The sequence below is a fragment of the Bradysia coprophila genome, unplaced genomic scaffold (assembly GCF_014529535.1).
Source record: "Bradysia coprophila strain Holo2 unplaced genomic scaffold, BU_Bcop_v1 contig_350, whole genome shotgun sequence".
NCBI lineage: Eukaryota > Metazoa > Arthropoda > Insecta > Diptera > Sciaridae > Bradysia > Bradysia coprophila.
In genome coordinates, this window is record NW_023503608.1 from 3,971,014 (window position 1) to 3,985,048 (window position 14,035).

Genomic DNA, 14,035 nt, shown 5'->3' on the forward strand with positions numbered 1-14,035 from the left:
GTGAGATTTACTGATTGAAATATATAAGATTTTTGGCTTGCAAATCCATTTGGGATTCCACTCATAGGAAGCAAAATAAAGTGCGTTAAAAGAAAACGTTTTTCCGATGACACACTGAGCAATTGATCGAAAACGCTTGCAGGTTGCTGCTAGTGAACACAAATCCATCAAATCGATTGAGCTCTCCGAAAATATTAGTAAAAGACAATCCTCGATCAGATCTTGAAACCGAGCGTTTGTTTTCTGCAGTTCTCCTGGATGTTTTGATTCATCGTCGCTTCTCTGAAAAAAATAAAACGAAACAAATTAACGCGTTTGAGAAAGGAAGAAAAAGACTGTAATATTCTTACCTGCTCCGCAAACTGACCACAAATTTCATTATTCATTGCGAGAATTTAAATTGGCTTATTCGAAACGCTCACACAGACGGTGGATAAACAAATGATGGCAATCGACGCAGCCTCTAATTTCAAAAGGAAATGACAAGCGGAAATGGTGTCGCTTAAGTAGTTCCCAGTCGATAAAATTCACTACTTGGCTGCATAAATAGAAAACGGTTGATTATCTTTGAGCAGAGCAGTCAAAGTACGCACAGGATTTGTTCACTTATTTTGCGCAAAATTGGATATTTAGACACTGTGCCAATAGTTTTCGGAAAGTTGTTTCATAGCTAATGTTTTATAATAAATATGGTGCGCCTGTTTCCAAATATTTATTTCACTGTGGTTATTCGCACGCGAACAGCCATTCCTTATTGTAATTGACTATTCGCACATGCGAGATTCATTCAAAATACGTTTAAAATTATTTTGAGATCAGAAATAATTAGAAATATCCAAAGTAAAAATATCGAAAGGGTCACAATAAAAATTCGTAAATCCTAGAGAATTTTTCCTTTTAACGACTTAATATAACGACAAAGCGTTTCGTTCATTCATCACTGAAAAAAAAAGTTTTTTCGACAACTGCTGTGTGCCGGATATTGTAACTTTATTCCTTATAATATAGGTAAGAGATCCATAATATTATGGCAACTGATCCCATATTTGCTTGATATGGTTAATGTGCCTATACTATAAGCTGTATACCCATAATATGGACTAGAGACACATATTATCAGTACATTAGGCATAATGTTGGGGTCGCTAGGAATTTCGCGCCGCGTCATTCACAATAATTGACAAAATGACATATTTTGTATAAGGAAAATGTCACTTTGTGGTTTATTGTGAATGACGCGGCGCGAAATTCCTCAACACCTAAAATCGGCAATAAAATCATCCGTTCCGGCCAATCGAATTTCCTGGCACACCATTTTTAGTGCTCACCGATAACTTTTCGGTGAAATTGTGTTAGGACTTTGTGATAAGAGGCCAAAGCAACTAATAAATTCAAATCCATAATATTATGGCAACTGATCACATATTTGCTTGATACGGTTAATGTGCCTATACTATAAGCTGTATACCCATAATATGGACTAGAGACACATATTATCAGTACATTAGGCATAATGTTGGGGTCGCTAGGAATTTCGCGCCGCGTCATTCACAATAATTGACAAAATGACATATTTTGTATAAGGAAAATGTCACTTTGTGGTTTATTGTGAATGACGCGGCGCGAAATTCCTCAACACCTAAAATCGGCAATAAAATCATCCGTTCCGGCCAATCGAATTTCCTGGCACACCATTTTTAGTGCTCACCGATAACTTTTCGGTGAAATTGTGTTAGAACTTTGTGATAAGAGGCGAAAGCAACTAATAAATTCAAAATTCTCTCAACATTATATGTTTCTTTGCCGTATCGTACACAACAATTTTCCAAAAAATTATTTATGTACGGGATCACGGCAGAGTGAAATAAACCAGGCAGTAGCGGTTCATCTTCGAAACGTCAAATAAGGGACCTAATACACTGTATGAAAATGAACTCAAATGAATACTGACATAAATTGAAAAATTTTGTTCGCAAAAAATATTGGGCTACTAGATTATTCAGGTCCCTAGTCAAATCAGCGCTCCTGCCTGGTTAACTTTACTATGTCGTGACGGGATAATTACCTCAGAACAGTTTACCGAGTTTACCGCAATGTTCTTTTATAATTTAAAATATAATTTTGTTCAGCGAATCGTTTTTTTTGTTCTTGCAGACGTAGCAACTTATTTTTTATTTTGATTTAAGCAGATCCTCTTCTTGTACTCGACAAGGATTTAATTGGTTTCATTTTGAACTAAGTGATTATCAAGATGGGTCGTAGAAGTGTTTACGGTGTTAAAGTGTTAAAGTGTTAATTGTGTACGCAACAATCTATATTTTGTGAACTTTGTAAGAGGTCAAGAAAATGTCAATGATGTCGACACACTTGCATACATTTCTGCAACACTGTATCGCAACACGACACAAACTGTCGATATGAGAAACAATGCGGAAACTTGTGTTGTTTATCAATTGCAGGCGAGTGTAACCGTTTATGTTCGATATATTGTGGGAATTGAGTCGAGATCTGAACTAAATTCACCGGTTCATCCACGAACGCACATTTTTGTGGATAGCTCACCATCATAAAAATAGGTACCTACACATACCATGTGTAAAATACGCTTATTTTGGACGGTAGCATTCCTTCTAAAAAATATTTATCTGTTAACCAAGGAGAGAAAATAGGCACTTCCAACCAGGGTGAAGTTGGTGGCCAGAGCGAAGCGCAGTATGATGTTGGTTCTGATCCTTTTCATAACTTTGCGAGCTCGGGAGATTGATAGATTATAGTTATTTTTACATTATTTTGTTTTATCTAGGATCGAAAGTGAATCATTGAAACGCTAAGGAAAACAAGAAAGTCGGGTGAAAGTGTGGGGGCCTTCACTGAAAAGAGTTGCTAGACTGAAATAAAAAAATTAATTTCAAGCCGAACATATTTTATTGACTTTCGTATCATCGTATCATCAGATGCGTGTTCGATTTTTGAAATAAATGCGTTTCACATTGACATTGACATTGACATTGAAATTGAGCAGCATATAGACCCGACGAAACCTTTCAGAAACGGATAGTCATCTGTTATCAGAAATGATGACCGAAATAAGCGATTGACTCGGCGTAGCATTCTATTTTATACAAAAATTTACTTTGTAACAAACGAAGTATAAGACTTCGAATCGAAGAAAACGGAATACTACAAACAAACGAAGTAACAGATCTGGCGAAACAGATTTGCAGATTATATACGTCTGCCGTTTCTGAAAGGTTCAATTTCTGTTCGTAATTGCTTTTGCTTTTTTTGTTCTAATTTTTGTTGGGTATCAGGCCAATATTAGCAGAAACTTTATATCGATTTTTTTCTTTGCGGTTTGCATGATAAAGAGCATCAAATCCAGTGCAGACCCCCTTGATCAGAGCTCAAAAGCAAGTAAAATCCACGATTTCGTGTGATTGTTGACCTCGGCTTCGCCTCTTTTTATTCCTTGCTATGCATATAACTATTACTCAACCAACGATAGCAATTTATTGTTCTATATTTTCACGCGTAGACAACACAAAACTTAGGTCAAAACGTTCTTCAGCATAATAATTAATTTTGTTTTTTAGACCCGTACGAAGTACTGGGGTCTTATAGGTTTACGCATACGTTTGTAACACGTCGAATTGGACTCCCTGAGTAAGGGGAAACCTATTGTGGTTGTCTAGAGATGCCAAATCCGCGAAAAAAAAAATGTCCGTCTGTCCGTCTGTCCGTCTGTCCGTCTGTCCGTCTGCACGATAACTTGAGTAAAACGCATCCGATTTTGAAAATTCTTTTTTTTCCCGTTTGGTAATGTCAAAAGACAGGCTAAGTTCGAAGATGAGTGATTTTGGATCGACCCCTCCCCAGCTGTGGCCCAATAAGTGCTTTACGGTTTTTCAAAGATATCTCCGGACATTTAAACGTTAAACTTGTAAGTGATACGTCAAATAAAAGGTATTTACAATACCGATCGACAAAAAAAAGTTTATGGAAATCGGATGACCGAGTCGTGAGTTAGACCCCTTGGTGTGGAACAGGCACAGGGCGGCAAGCAGTTTTTGCTTGTAGGTCGGCCACATTTGAACATATTTCGTTCGTTTTAGCTTTATTAGATAGGTATTGACCGTACCAATCAGGAAAAAAAAAGTTTATGAAATTATGTTCTCCGGAGCGTGAGCTAGGTCTCTTGGAGTGAGCTCTTATCTGGCTACTCGGCCGTACAGTGAACGTGGAGTATTTTGTCAATATCTCGAGTAAATTTTGACCGAATTTCATGATTTTTTTTTTGTTTGAAAGGTATTAACGAATGTAAAGCGTCGGTACTATTTCCGGTCTCCTAACAAAATGGCTGCCGGCGGCCATATTGGATTTTATTAAAAGTGATATAAAGTGGGAAAAATGATGCTTAGAGAGTTTCTGTTAACATGGAAATAATGTGTTAAGTGTGATGGGCTTCAGGGATTCCATATATGGACATCTATATATACCTATATACAGCTATATTGAGCTATATACAGGCATATAGAGCTATATAACAGCATATATTTATCTGTGAAATGTTTATTTATAGTGAAATATAGTTAAATATAGCGGTATATAGCTGTTTAAATAGGAATTTATGAAATTTGTCTTCGTACGGGGCTGTCTATATTGCCTCCGGCAATTTAGTTGTATATGATAACAAGGCAAAGAGTGGATAATGTAAGTGATTTTAAAGGGAGAATAGTTTTTCAGCAGAGAAGAAAATGAAGTAAGAGAAATGAAGAGTTTCACATTAAAGGCTTTTGATACGAATAGGTGTTTCGTACGGGTCGGCGTTAGCTATGTTTTTCTATTCTTTTCAGGTATGTACTTACAACATTTATTAAACATCGAAACGACACGAGGTTTGCCAACGAATTTAAAGACATGTAAAGAGAATTGTTTTATTCGAGTTTTAAGAGGAATGACCACTGAGCTAAAATTGTGGCCAACATCGAAGCGTTTCGTTTTTTTTTCAACGATATCATTTTGCAAAAATCTTTTTTCAAAAATGCGGAACCATTATTTCGACCAAAAATGTGTTAGCCTTCAATGAAAAATAGATTTGTTTGTGTAAGTTTCACCAGGGCTGAGTAAAGTGGGCATTTTACCGAAATAATCATACACTGCACACTTTCCTCAGCGCTGGTTGAACATACACAAACAATTCTATTTATCATTGAAGGCTAACACATTTTCCGTCGACATAATGGTTCCATATTTTGAAAAAAGATTCTTGTAAAAATATATCGATGTAGACCACAATTTTAGCTTAGTGGTCATTTCTCTTAATGAATTTGTGCAATGGACAACTAAGATACGACACACAAAGTATAGAGGAGGATGTAAAAATTTAAAAGAACAGGAAGCAGTGAATATCCATTTTTGATTTTTTTTGCGTTAGTTCCTTTTTTACAATTTATTTATTGTATCAGTAATAGGTAAAGAGGAGATTGATTGCACACTTGAAGATCCACGTTAAATAAAATTTAACGTTCAAAGATCCATCCAATAAGCCGTTCCCCTTATGGCTCTGCACCAATCATCAGCATCTTCAATATGGCCGCCGGCAACGATCCGGTCCAAATTTGCATATCTCAATATGAATCTGGTGTCTCTACCTCTTATCGCTTCTATGCAGAAAATTGCATCGTCGGAACATCTTCGTCGAAGGAAACTCTCAGCACAGTCGTCAAGTTGGTAATGACACGCTTCCGACCTAACGGAACCTTCATATGTGTCACGAACTCTGAGGTCGAAGATTTGAAAGCATTCGGGCCTTCCACTAAACAGCGGCCAGCTGCAACTTGTCCATTTGCATATTGTGGCTGGTGTGCCCTGAATGAAATCGACCATATTCAGCATAATTATGAATGCGACGATTGTAATTTTCTTCATTTTCTGAGATCTGAAATGAAGAGAAAAATTCGAATGTATAGTTGAAGAGAAGTGTCATATTAGAATAGGTCAGTGTAACCATAGCACTCTAGTGTAACACGTTAGAGCTCAATGGAACAGTGTAATTGTTAGCATGCGTGATTAGTTTTTGAGCAGCATTCAGAGTTTCTAATATCGGTTTGAAGTTGGAAATTTTTCTAGTGTCTGACTTACGAACTTTACCCACGTCACGTGCGACCTAAAGTTCTGCCGAATTCAATTTCTTTGGATTAAACTTAAATCACTAGCTAATTGCGAACCGCAATATCGTTAGAGTGATGCATGTTATATGATTTGCCACAACTAATTATATGGATCTGTTTCTCTACTAACTCATTTATTGATTCTTCAAAACAAAATTTAGTTATAGCTCTGCCATAATACCACATTGGAAGTATAATATGAGGAACCGATAGTAAGATATAGTACATTTTCTACCTTGGTGTATATTTCGAGAATAACTTCGTATGTACAATTGTATATAACGAGCGCCAGCGAGTGTATATACAATTGTACATAAGAAGTGATTCGAGAAATATACACCAAGGTAGAACAATGTTTTATCTCCTGCAAGCTGATATTTCATACATTAGCGAAATAACCACAAAAATTTGGATTTAGAATTAATCAATTAAGCATGTTGTTTTATAACGCATTCACAACAAAAAAAACATCATACAGAGAATCCTTTATTTACTTACTCACACACATATACTATCCACCTCAACATTTCGTTCAAATCACATCATTCCGACTACTCTGATTATTTGATCGATGTAGAAGTGACTAACGAACCGCTAACGACACCAATTGCATCGCCTTATGTGATTTGTTGGCGTAGTGGTCAGCATGTTTGGTTGATATGCTGCTGGTCCCGTGTTCGCTTCCGCCGTTCGGCGATTTTTTTTTTTTTCAAATATGTAGATGGAAAGTAAATTTACCCTAGGTGGGTTATGTGTGAATTATCCAATCGTATAGGCTGTGGTTATGTATGTGTTTGTGTTTATATGCAGAAACGCGTAATGTATGAAATATCAGCTTGCAGGAGATAAATATTGTTAATATTGTCACAAAGTAAATAGAAAATTGCGTACCAGTATTACAGTCTTTCCTTACTAATGTATAATCCTTCGACTTCAGAACGAAATAAACTTGTCACACAACGAGCACTGATTTATATACAAAGTCTATTTACCTTGTCTCTATCTAAACAATGAACTGGTTCTGAAGAACCCGAGTACTTAGAAGTATAATCGTTGACTAAAAGTGGGAAAATTGTTTTTTTGTGAAAGTTTTTGTATGCGTGCACTGCACATTACACACGTGCACTGCATATGCATATACGTAGTATACGTGCTGTATACTCACGTTTCCTATTGTCTTTCCAAATTAGAATTTTTACCTGAATCTTGGTTTTGGTCAGACCGAAAACGATTTAAATTTTTGTCGATTATTTTTCCGGTATTTCCGACCTATTACTATTTACCGTAATTGATCAATTTTCAAGTCATTCATCTCCACGTATTGTGTTTTTAGTCAATTGAAATTTTGTTAACGTTCAAATAATATGTACGCGTACGCATTACTAATTACTGACCATTGAACGATGTAGGTAACTAATATACGTATAGATTTCACTTTATTCTATTTTAAGTTACTGCGCGCTGCGGTACTCTGATGTTTCAGGGTCGTATTTCTCTTTCCAGAGGCCCTGTGCAATATTTTGTCAGCACACTGTAGAGTAGTCGATAATGTCAAACTTTTACACAAGTTTTCTGCTGCAAGCTCTCTCATCCAAAATACTTCTAAGTGTGTTCTAAGAAGAATGGATTTTTTTCGTTGCAGCAGCTTGGTTAAGAGCTGACCGCTGAGCTTAAATATTAGCCGACATCGGGGCGTCTCGTATTTTATTTTCGACGATATCTTTTTACAAAAATATCTCGACCAAAATTGAATTCGTTAAAAATGAAGAACAGTTAGTGAAGTAGAAGTAAAAGTGACTGACATTCGTGAATACCGTCGGGCACTAAGAATACATAAGATGACAGTTCCTAGTCGGTTCCTAGCTTTTTCTGAGAACGCGGCTTTTGAAAATCATAATCTTTGGCTTCGTTGGAAATTCTTTTGATATTTCTTTTCAAACTTTTTTTTTTCGCGACTTGTTTACCGCTTCATTGTGATTGTGATTTTTTTATACTTGCGTATCAACATTTTCTTAAACCCACATTTTTAAAATAGAAATGTGTTAGTTTCCTTTGCAAAAAACTGAAAACACTCGGTGTTAAAGATTTCGATTAGGAAGCCCAGAAAAATGATGTCAAATTTTCGGTTGTCTAAATAAGACTTGAACAAATTTTGTTGACAATTAAGTTACCAACCATTTGATTGTTTTTCACTATTTCGAAACAATTATGACAACCAAAATTGTTCCATAAAATGACTAAAAATGCTGATTAGTAAATGCTAGCAAGTGTAAAATATTTCATAAATTTTGTTCAAAACTTCATTGTTATCGAATAATATAGCTACACAGTCCATATTGTAATAACAACGCTTCAAAATAAAAACATGTCATAGCACAAGTAAAGTTAGCACATCAGTAGCACAGGTTTCAGTTAGTTTCTCGGGTTAAGCATCAATCGGCGCGGTTAGTACTTAGGTGGGTCATAAACGTCATAATATGAGTGGTGTACCCATATTATAAATCACACAGCTATATTATGTGTCTCAGGGCTATAAGAAGTAACGCTATAATATAAGTAGTACAGCCATGTATATCCGGCATACAGCCACATATATCCGGCATACATCCTTTTTCACTACAGTTTTTCCAATATGGGGCACACAGCCTCGGCCAAAATAAAGACCGTGCTAAGTCCACTTATGGGTACCACAGCTACATTATTTTTTTCCGTGATTGGTCCACTTTGGAACAAATCATTTTTTGGTAGAATAAAGCGAAAAACGTTTTGGAACATATGAATTTACAATGGAGAACATCTTCATCATATATATTGGAAAATATGGTGTTCGATATTGGAACAAAAAGTTTTTTTTTTGAACACTTGAGTTTTTATTGCTCAAGTTTAATTTTAATCACTCACTTTTTATCACTCCTTTTGAGCTATTAATCGTAAATAATAATTCTGTTCTGACCGAATCTTGAACCCATGACACTAACACCAATTGCTCATGGAGCAACATCTCTAACCATCACGTAATTTTCCGTAGTTCTGTGTTTTCCATTTCAAAAGTTCACTTTTCGCAGCTGGTTGCAAACAACCTTGTATGTAACACGTTGCGAAACCTCTTTTCGCAACTTTTTGCATAAATACCTATTTCGGAGCTTGTCTGTGTATAAATGAAGACACTATTTCATTGCCGTTTGTTGATCTATGAGTCTTACGAGTATTGGCTATTCGCACGCGAAATCGAGCGCCCATGTAAAATACGAATATGATTTTCGCGCCGCGCCAATACTCATAGGCTTATAGCTATTCGCACGCGCGTGCGAATAGTTAAATCCAATGTGAAATGGCTATTCGCACGCGCGTTTGAATAGTCTTCTACAGTGTGGAATGGCTATTTGCACGCGCGTGCGAATAGTCAATTACAATAAGGAATGGCTATTAGCACGCGCGTGCGAATAGCATCAGCCTATTTATTTTGACGAGTTGGTGGTTGTGATTTTAAGCCGAAAGCGCGGATCATAATCCAGCTCGTCAAAATAGACATTTGGACACACACAGGTGCATAATATTTATTATGTGTCGCTGCAAAGATAAACCCAAAGTCCCTCTCCTAGCTGATGCATAATGTTAGTCTTACCACACAGAGACATCAAAAACAATATGCTACTCCGTTAGTCTCCAAGACCGATAATTAGATCACGTCGCTTAAGTAAAGAATCCAGAATTGATTGGAGCCAATGAGGTTGTGTTTTATACTCAGTGCATCAAGTCCAATCTAGCCTACGCTTGCATCATCAGTGGAAAAAGTGCGATGCTTATGCTTAGTGAAATTGTTCGGGACTTCTAAGCTTCCAATCAGTAAAATCAAAACCACATCGTTATCATTCTATATATAAAATTGTATATTTTATATATCATTGTTCACTGTATATTGTTATTTATAATCGTAAAATTACATAATTCAAAATTATTATTTTCAAAAAAAATTCGAAAGTAAGGAAATAATCTCCTAATAATTTTTAGTTTTACTGGGATAGAAAAGAGGAAAAAAAAAACAATTTGCAATCAGAATAGAAAAATGTTTTACATTATTGCGTTTCGTTATTCGATAAAACTAAATTTCAAAAATGTTTTTCTTATTCTTGTTTTTTTCGTCTTAAATAACAGCGACGGACATAAGTCACTAATAAAACCGTTTTCCGTTTCCGCATATCTTACCAAATCATTTATAACAATCACTGAAAACAGATGAATGCTTCGTGTCTTTTACTCGGCAGTCTGTCGCTACATGTCCAATAAATTAATCTTTAGATCTTTCTAGTTAATTTGTTAAATGCACAAAAAAAAAATTATTTAACTCTTAGACTTAAAGTTCAGAAATGCATAGTGTGGTCTTGTCATTACTAAAATCGATATTACACTCTTAAAAAATCAAAACGCAAATCGATAAATTATTACACTTTCCGTGTGTTCTCAAAATGTAAATTTTCACTAAATTTCTAAATTACCAGAAATCACATAAATAGTAAGGTCAATAAAACATAAAATGTTTGGGATGCTGGATATAATTGGATTTTCTTTTTGTTCTTAAATTAAACAATTAAAGCATTTTGCTCGTTTTACGATCCCTGACAGTAGCAGCTGACAGTTTGATTTTTTTTTCTATAAAAAGAATGCCTAAGACACCATTCAGACTATTTCGAAATTCACTCACATCTTTTCCTTTTATTAGACTTTGACTATTTCTAATTTAGATTCTAATTGGTTTGTGACCAGAAAGTTTTAGAGCATCATAGGACACCGAGGTGAAATTTAATTCTTATTCGATTCTTCAATAGCTTCCCGTAAATATTTTGGTTTAGATCACTAGTTCAATAGTAAAAAATTATTGAGGAAAAATGTGGGAATCTAATCAAATAAAGAACTGGTGTCTGATGCGTAATGTTATGTGTAACCAAAGTTGGACGTTAACTCAATTGAATGTTAAACTCGTTTCTTCTTAATTTTTCTTTCCTTTCATCAGCTACTGTGTAAAGGATCATGAAACTAGCAAGTGGCTTCGATAAATGGAAATGGACAAAATGGAACATACGAACGCCTATGCTATTTATCTATTATAATAATAATATTGTGATGGTGTTTCGAAAGGGGAACAATAATTTCAATAACTTATTATGAAAATGTATGAACAACTTCTTTAAATACATGACATGTGTGGTTTCAGAGCCTAACATTTGGGAATTAATTTCCAAAAATTCCCAATTTTTTTTCTTTACATTTTTATAATTAAATGCTCAGGAAAAGTTCAAGAGCGTTGAAATACTATGGAAATACTATGAAAATGCAAAGAAAAAAAGGGATTTTTTTTGGGAATTTTTGTGAATTAATTCCCAAATATTGGGCTCTGGGCTCTTGCGGTGTGACGACGATGACGATGATGATGATACTATTTTTAATTATAAATATTATTCAATTTTTTGAAAAAAATTGCTTTTTACTTCAACCTATATTTGTCGTTGTGTAAACGGGTTATGTTTTTTCATTTGAAAATCAAGGACTGTTTAAGTTGCACGAGTGTTTTCGGTTGATTATTATTTTTCAACAATTTTTTTTCTCAAAATTTGTCTATAAAAAACATCAATTAATGCACAAGTTGAGTTAAATACAATACGATCTAGTCATTGTCATTTACATGTTTCAATCAATTTTATTATTGGCAATGAACATTACATCAACGTGGAAGCTAACATGTTGTCGACTAACTTTTTTATTATTAATTTTAAAAAACCATTTTTTTCTGACGTCAAAGCACTTATGTTATTACAAGTAATAATTTTTATAGTCTTCTTAATCGAATTCGTTTTAAGAAATTTTTTTCCGTTATTTTATGAGATCAAGTTTTTCCGTTGCGTTCATTGCAGTCCTTTAACATTGTCTATTTTTGTTTGTGTCTTTCAGATCACTGTTCCAATTGTAACATAATGGAGTCTATAGGTAATATTTTACGAAGTGAATTGCAGTTAGTTTCTAAAAAAGGTTCTTCAACAATGTTAAGTAAAGTTACTATGAGAAATCTATAGGAATTGAAACTTTTCATAAACCCAAATAAGCTACAAATTTTGACTGAGGTGCCTTTTTAGTTCATACACCAGATGATACTTCAAACAATGGAAGTAAAAGATTATTCATTGATCATAACGAAATACGTTTGCCATTTTCGAATTATTCTGCGTTTCTAATTCCAAGTAATTATATATTTAATCTTAACATCCGGAAGGTGTGATTCAGTGGTTACGTACTGAAGTTCCACCAAAATGAACTGGGTTCCAAATTACACATGGAATTTTTCGAACGAGTATAAGTATATACATTGTGTATGGTATTAGAAAGGAAGAAACTATTGGCATCGGGTGCGAATAGTCTCTTCATAATACTGTGATTAATGGAACCGGGTGAAATTAGTCTCTTTATTATACTAAGGCTAATCCCATCCGGTGCCATTAGCCACAGTATTATAAAGAGACTATTGTCACCGCGAGAAATAAAGAAACTGTGAAACTCGTACAAAAATGGGGAAAAAACGCTTAGAATAGATCTGTTAATAAATATACGTAAAGAAACGGTGATCGAGAAACGTCGAAATTTTTCGAAACCTCCGAAACGTTTTTCGAATTCTCCGAAATTGTACCTCAGAGCGTCAAAATTTCCAAATTTCGGAGATTTGAAATTACGAAAATTAAATTTTGCCGCTTCGGAAAAATTTCGGAAGTTTAAAAAACCCGAAGGTTTGCAAAAATTTCAGAGTGAAGTCATCCTTTTACGAAATGTAACGTAAAGGTAGATTGTTTGATTCGTTAAGATCTTTTTTATAAAATGTCAGATCGAACAAAATGCCTTCAAACTACTTTTCGTAAAAGGTCGAATTCACTCAGATCGAACAAGTTACCTTAACGTTACATTTCGTAAGAGGATGCATTCCCTCAGATCGAGCAATCCGCCCTTAACGCTACATTTCGGAAAAAGATGAATTCTCTAGGATCGAACAATCCGCCTTTGCGTTACATTTCGTAAAAGGATGAATTTCCCAATATTCTACAAAACGCCTTTACGACACATTTCGTAAAGGGATGAGTTCCCTATGATCGAAAATTCTTCTTTGTGTTACATTTCGTAAAAAGATGAATTCCCTAGGATTGTGTATTGGGTGCCAATAGTCTCTTTATTATACTGGAGCTAATGGCACCGGATGCCATAGTTTTTATATAATGCTGTGGTTAATGGCACCAGGTAAAGAGACTATTGGCACCCGGTGCCATTAGCCCCAGTATTATAAAGAAACTATTGGCACCCGGTGCCATTAACCACAGTATAATAAAGAGACTATTGGCACCCGGTGCCAATAGCATATTCGTATTAAAAAGAAGCAAAAAATATTTAACCGCCCATGTCTAGACTTTCCAATTCCAATCGCCTAGATCAAAAAATTATCTGGATTCACCACTGTATGGCGGCATTTAATTCAACAAATCAAATTTTCATAGGCAGAGCATACACCTACATTTACATTAAAAGAATTAACAGTCAATTTTAGATGTGTGGAAATGGAATACTAATTATGAAATTCCTACCCAATCCACCCTATAAATTATTTCGTCTAAATTGAGTAAAGCAGATCAAAAATTGACTGATAACCATCGGGCCGTAACGGCATAGTAAATTATCAATTTCCATTTTAAATAATATTTCCGCGAATTTATTCGTTTATTTTAATGTGAACCACTAGCCGAATGATGACACACTTGTGTGGTCATATGAAAACTATTGCGTGATTGTAAGTCATTAACCGCACCCTATATGAATACAGTTCAGTTAATTAT